Source organism: Hippocampus comes, unplaced genomic scaffold, assembly GCF_001891065.2.
Source record: "Hippocampus comes isolate QL1 unplaced genomic scaffold, H_comes_QL1_v1.1 scaffold57, whole genome shotgun sequence".
NCBI classification, from domain to species: Eukaryota; Metazoa; Chordata; class Actinopteri; order Syngnathiformes; family Syngnathidae; genus Hippocampus; species Hippocampus comes.
The window spans coordinates 2,432,164-2,438,075 of NW_017805039.1; the positions used below are offsets into that span (position 1 = coordinate 2,432,164).

At 38.5% G+C, this 5,912-nt stretch overlaps 1 long non-coding RNA gene across 1 annotated transcript in view; it reads left to right on the forward strand.

Annotated features, from left to right (window-relative positions):
- LOC109512535 (uncharacterized) overlaps nucleotides 1-4,768 on the forward strand; it is a 131,010-nt gene extending 126,242 nt beyond the window's left edge. The window contains exon 4 of the long non-coding RNA XR_002167552.1: nucleotides 4,675-4,768. This is a non-coding gene — a long non-coding RNA (uncharacterized LOC109512535). The remainder of the gene's footprint in view (nucleotides 1-4,674) is intronic.
- The last annotated feature ends 1,144 nt before the right edge of the window (nucleotides 4,769-5,912 follow it).

Here is a 5,912-nt window from a genome sequence, read left to right on the forward strand (position 1 = left end):
AATTAGCGTCTACATAGCAACACTGATTGTTGCTCAAAAGGGAACTTTTACATGGCCACATATCCCAGACTTCCCGAGATGCCAGGTTTTCAAGAGCTGAAAAGCAGAGTCTGGTGACCTGTCACACTTCATCAACATTCAGTCGCTTGCCTCATTCCTTCACGGTTGTCTGTAAGAAACAAATGAGCGTGGGTCGCTGTGCCGACAGAATGCTGACTCGGCAAATAAATACAGACAGGAAAAGGTCTGTGAAATGAGGAAGACGCAATTACAAACGTAGACGACGGCCTGAATTTCCATTCTCAATGATTTGCTGCCAAAAACAAATTTAAATTAGCGTCTACATAGCAACACTGATTGTTGCTCAAAAGGGAACTTTTACATGGCCACATATCCCAGACTTCCCGAGATGCCAGGTTTTCAAGAGCTGAAAAGCAGAGTCTGGTGACCTGTCACACTTCATCAACATTCAGTCGCTTGCCTCATTCCTTCACGGTTGTCTGTAAGAAACAAATGAGCGTGGGTCGCTGTGCCGACAGAATGCTGACTCGGCAAATAAATACAGACAGGAAAAGGTCTGTGAAATGAGGAAGACGCAATTACAAACGTAGACGACGGCCTGAATTTCCATTCTCAATGATTTGCTGCCAAAAACAAAAGTCCATGACATGAACAACCCCTCTCAACATGTTTTTTTTTTTTTTAACACACGCACATTTGCAGCAACAATCCATCATGATGAGGCATCAAACTGATGGAAAGTGCCTCTTCGTAATGTCAACCTCTCTGAGCCTGCAAAAGGCAAACGGCGAAGTGATCAGACAAAATGTGTGCCCCTGTTGTACTGAAGCTGTAGTGCATATCTGTGCTTCGCACAAACTTGCCTAATGTAATAAATTGCCACGGAAAGTAGGCGATGATGCAACTTTCTCAGTCTCCATGACAGGAATGGTTCTTGGTTTCTGCCAAACAATTTCATGTGAATATGCCGAATTACATCACGTTCCTCTTAAGCGAAATCTGCTACATGTACCAATGCTAATGAACAAGAGTTAGCAATGCTAACTATAGTGCTAACTAACTTAAAGCATGCTGTAATCTCATACGTAATTGCTTACTAACTTTAGGCAACGGTGCTAACTGTAGGATGCAATGCTCAATAACTATAAGCAACAGTGTTAATTATGCAAATTATTCATAGTCACAAATGCTTAGAAACTGTCGATGGCACTGCTGATTTGCCTCAGTGCTATAGCTAGCTATATGTATCAGTCACAACTAACTATAGTTAGCAGTAATATGAATGGCAGTGCGAGAAAGTACCCCGTGGATTATGGAAACAGCAGAAAAAGGCACCCAGCACACATGCTGCTTCAAAATAAGTATCATGTAAATTTTTACATGACATAAAGATGAATTTGCTCTTTCTATTGCATCTTCCCCCCCTACATCATCCCCCCCAAAATCTGATCAGCAATTCAAATGAGCCGAGGGCCTTAATGGTTCCTTTTAGCGATGCATGAGCGGGATCAACTGAGGGGAGTCGAGCACTGGATTAATACACGCACGCACGCACGCATGTGCACGCCCGCACGCAACGGAGTCACTTCATAAAGAGCGGTGCATTATCCAATAAATCCAAACTGCGCCAGCAGACGATTGTGTGCATGTGGAGATTCAGAGCAGTCATGCATCTCCAAGTTAGAAGCGTGGAGAATCCAAACAATCATAATAATAATAATAATAATAATAATAATAACAATAATAATACAGTTGAGCAAAACATTTAGCATTTATCAACATTTATTTTAAAACATATATATATTTTTAAAAAATATTGTTATTGTTATTTATGGTGTCAGGCAGAAACAAAATATAACAAAAATATCATTCATTTACATTTAGAAAGACGTTTTTAAAAATGGCCTTATATCAATGTATCAATGAAAATAATGCATTTGGAATTGAAAGTAATACAGTTGTAAGTTTATGTACTGGTATTTATTTTTGCATTGCAGATGTTTTTATTTTTATTTTTTTATTTTTTAACGTTCTTAATTCTTCTACGTTAATAAGGATGCAGGATACAAAACATTCAAACAGCACTGGAGGAAAGTGTTGTGTGATGGTGAGCCTGAACTGAGTCCTCCACATCTGGAAGTCGGAAGCATGGAGAATCCATTTCAGGCTCGGTGGAATGGCACACAAACAAACATTCCCGTTCTGTGAACTCTATCTTCTGCTTGTTGAAAAGATAATTAGCTGTAAGCGTTTCAACGTGGCCACTTTGTAGCACTTTGTGTGCACCTGTGGCGCCTGCCGCTAATGAAATGATGCTCTTTTTTTCAAATATTTTTCTGTGTGTGTGTGTGTGTTTACCTAGAGATGCTCGGGCATTTAGAGGATGCACTTAAGGTTCATCTGAGCATCTTGTAAACACTAACATTGAGAGATTTCGGAAAAGAGCCCAGCAGACTTTCCACCATTCACAAATAAACAATTCGTATGATTATTTAAATTAATTATAGAGATGCTCTTGCAAAACTGTTACTGAAAACAGATGCACAGTATTAAAGCTGCATATAAAGCAGTAAATATCTTTTTTATGAAGCAATATACGTACCGTTATCCATTCTAAGCGTAAATGTACACATCTCCAAATTATTTTTATGAAAAATATAGTCGTTGTTAGTTTCGCAACACATTATTTTATAGTTCCGCCTGCATTTAGATTTTCCTTTTATTTTCTAACGCATATTATAACTGGCCTTTTTGTCTTTTAGTTTTTCTATGATGCCAAAAAGGCTTATATATATATATATATATATATATATATATATATATATGAATTATTTGCAGGGCATATATGAATAAATCCTACATATTAACCCATCAATAAATTAAAAATACATGTAGAATTTATCTGTATTATTGTAAGAAAAAATCAAAAGACACATATTGGATTGTAAATTTATTTTCTACTATATTAAAATTAGTATTAAAATTGTTAATATCTTTGAACAAAATGAATTCTATTTTTTTTAAAAATGAGTCGGAAACTGAATTTTTAATACAGTGTCTGTATTGGATCGCATCAGGCGCACCTAATTGATTCGTCCTGTGAATTCTGTATGTATGCCACACAAATGATCGTAATTTAAACATGTATGGATCTTCAAAAAGTGTCTTCAAAAATGGAGAGAAATCGGAGCCATTTCATGCACTTTGAAACCAGACAAGTCTCGCTCCTCCAAATTTCCCCCCACCAAAATAACACGAAAGATACACAACTGACTTTTGTTTGTTCCCCTTCCAACTGTAACCATGAAAGCAAAAGAGGAAGACGAGGGCGGGTCAAAGACGCGAGGAAAAATACGAGAGAGAAAAAAAAAAAAATTGCAACTCGGCACTGTGTCGTGCGGTCGCTTTGAGGCCGTAAGAAAGGAGTGCGGGTTGGGGAAACTTCTGGAAGTAATTGAGGGCCTCACTCACACACACACACACACAAACACACACACACACAAACACACACACACACACACACACACACACACACACACACACACACTGAGAGTTAAATAAAGTCCCATGCAGCTGGTCATCCAGGAGCCTCGTCCTTTTTGTCCAGCTGCTGTAATGAGAGCCTGTAAATCTATTTGTGGAACAAGACTCGGGTCACGTTTCAGGCGCCTTCTCTTATGGGCCTCACCTTGGAAAAACACATTTATTTCTTTTTTTTTTTTTTTTTATGACTTAAATTCTTCAAACTATGTGTCACTGGACTTTTTTTTTTTTTTGTCTCCCTCCGAGGAATGCGTGACCATAAAAACGGCAGGGTAAAAAGTCCCCTCGGGTCGGTAAAAGCGTCGAAGCAAATATGATGTTAATAGTTTCGCAGCAGGGCAGGAGACGTTGAAATTATAGCGCGTAGGGTACAGTTTTATTTAGGACGTTTACCTAATTTGGGGATTTGCAGGGTCAAACTGATTTTATGTCAGTGTTTTGACATATCTTTGATTTTTTTTTTTTTGTTGTTTTTGTTTTTGGTCATGACAAATAAATAATTTGAAAATACATACAAACAACTTGGCAATAATACAATATAGACAAAAACACACATGAAGGAGAGTTACGCAACTAAATCAGAAAGCTCCCATAACAAAAATAGTCATAGTTTTGGCAGAGGATAAAGAATATATGCACATGAGTATTGTTATGTTGTCTGTCCATTTGTGTTGCTTTATGGGTTTTGTTCAAATATCAGTTCTGTAAAGGGTTATAACTTGAAGACTACCCATGCTATACATTAGCTCGTCTATGGTGTTTTGCATCGTGTGTTAGCATTCAGCTAGCAGAGACATCTTAGATAAAGTTGTGTTTGTTTTGAATGCACAACCTGTAATTCTCCTTGTTTTTTTTTTGTTTGTTTTGTTTTGTTTTTGGCAAACTGCTTCTTGTGAAGTCTGTTGACTTGAGTTCAGCGCCATCATCAAGCAACTTCAAAAGCGGGTTACTCTAAAATGTGTGCTGGTCACTTTAAGACATGTGCCTTTTTGTTCTTCATTTCCGCCTTTCACGCCAAACTGATTTTTTTAAAACAAACTTGTGTTAGCCCACCCTAGCGCTCAGTTGCTCAATTTTAATCAACTGATCAATTTTTTTTTTTTTTTGCAGCTTTTGTCAACCACACAGAACAACATGAAGGCCCAGATCTGCCTTGCGGAGCCTTGAGTTTGACACGTGTGCCGAATCAAGATAAAACGCCTCCAAAGGGTGAGCTTCCAACTTCTATTTTAGTGATTTGAAGGAAAGTTTTTTTTTGTCATGTCGTCGTCAAACCTCGGTACTTCGGCCTGCCAGCGTCCAGCGCGGAGGCCTCGGCTTCCATTTGGACGCCCCGACGGCCAACAGTTGGAAGCAATTACCGACAAGCCTTGAAGCATCTTCACTTGTGCGTGTGTGTGTGTGTGTGTGTGTGTGTGTGTGTGTGAGTGAGTGAGTGAGGCTGAGCATCAGGCCAGACCGATGTCAGCATGTGGAGCTAATTAGAGTGGCAATAAGAGCCTTCGAGAAGCGAAAGATCACAAAGCGCAGCGGAGGCAAAAAAGCTCAGGATGAGAAAGGAATTGTGGGTCGAGAAGCGAGGCCGCGAGCTGACTTCAGCCGTTTTGAAGCGACGGCACGCGCGTGACAGTCGTTGGAAGTGGGGATGAACGAATGTCGAAGCTAGAATGACAGTAGCACGAGAGAGAAGTGGAACCAAAATGAAAGCGTCTGCTTTGAACATGAGACCAGATGGAAGTTGGGTCGGGGTCATTGCGTAGTTTGTTTTCTGGCTCTTCCTCGCTTACTTTTTGTATTGAGATACTTTCTGGAATACTTCCCGCTGTCAGTCTTATTTATATTTTTTCGTACATAGTTTCCTCGAAACTTTCTTTCTAGACGACAGTCTTTCTCATTTGCTTAATTTCTTCACTTTTTTTTTTGTTTTTATTTTTACTTGCTTTTTGTTTGCTTACTTTGTGCCTTGTTTGCTTGACTTTCTTACTTTGCTGAGTTGGTGTCTAACTTTTGTACTTAGCTTATTACTGAATGCTCCTCCCTTAATTAGTTTCCCACTTTTTCATACTTAAGTTCTTACTCTCTTAACTTATGTTAACAGATACTTTTAAAAAAATTAAAATCCATGTTTTTTTTTCTCAATTCCTAAATTTCTTCTACCTTTCTTACTGCCTTATTGTCTTCAAAACTATTTTGTGTACCTTCATTCGTTCTTCCTGACTGAACTCTTTTCTGACATTCTTACTTTGTGTTTTGGGTACTTTGTTATCTTTTAATTTCATTCTTCCTGATCGAATTACTTTCAGATTTTTTTTAGTTACTTGCTTTCTTTCTTTCTTGTGTGCCTTCTT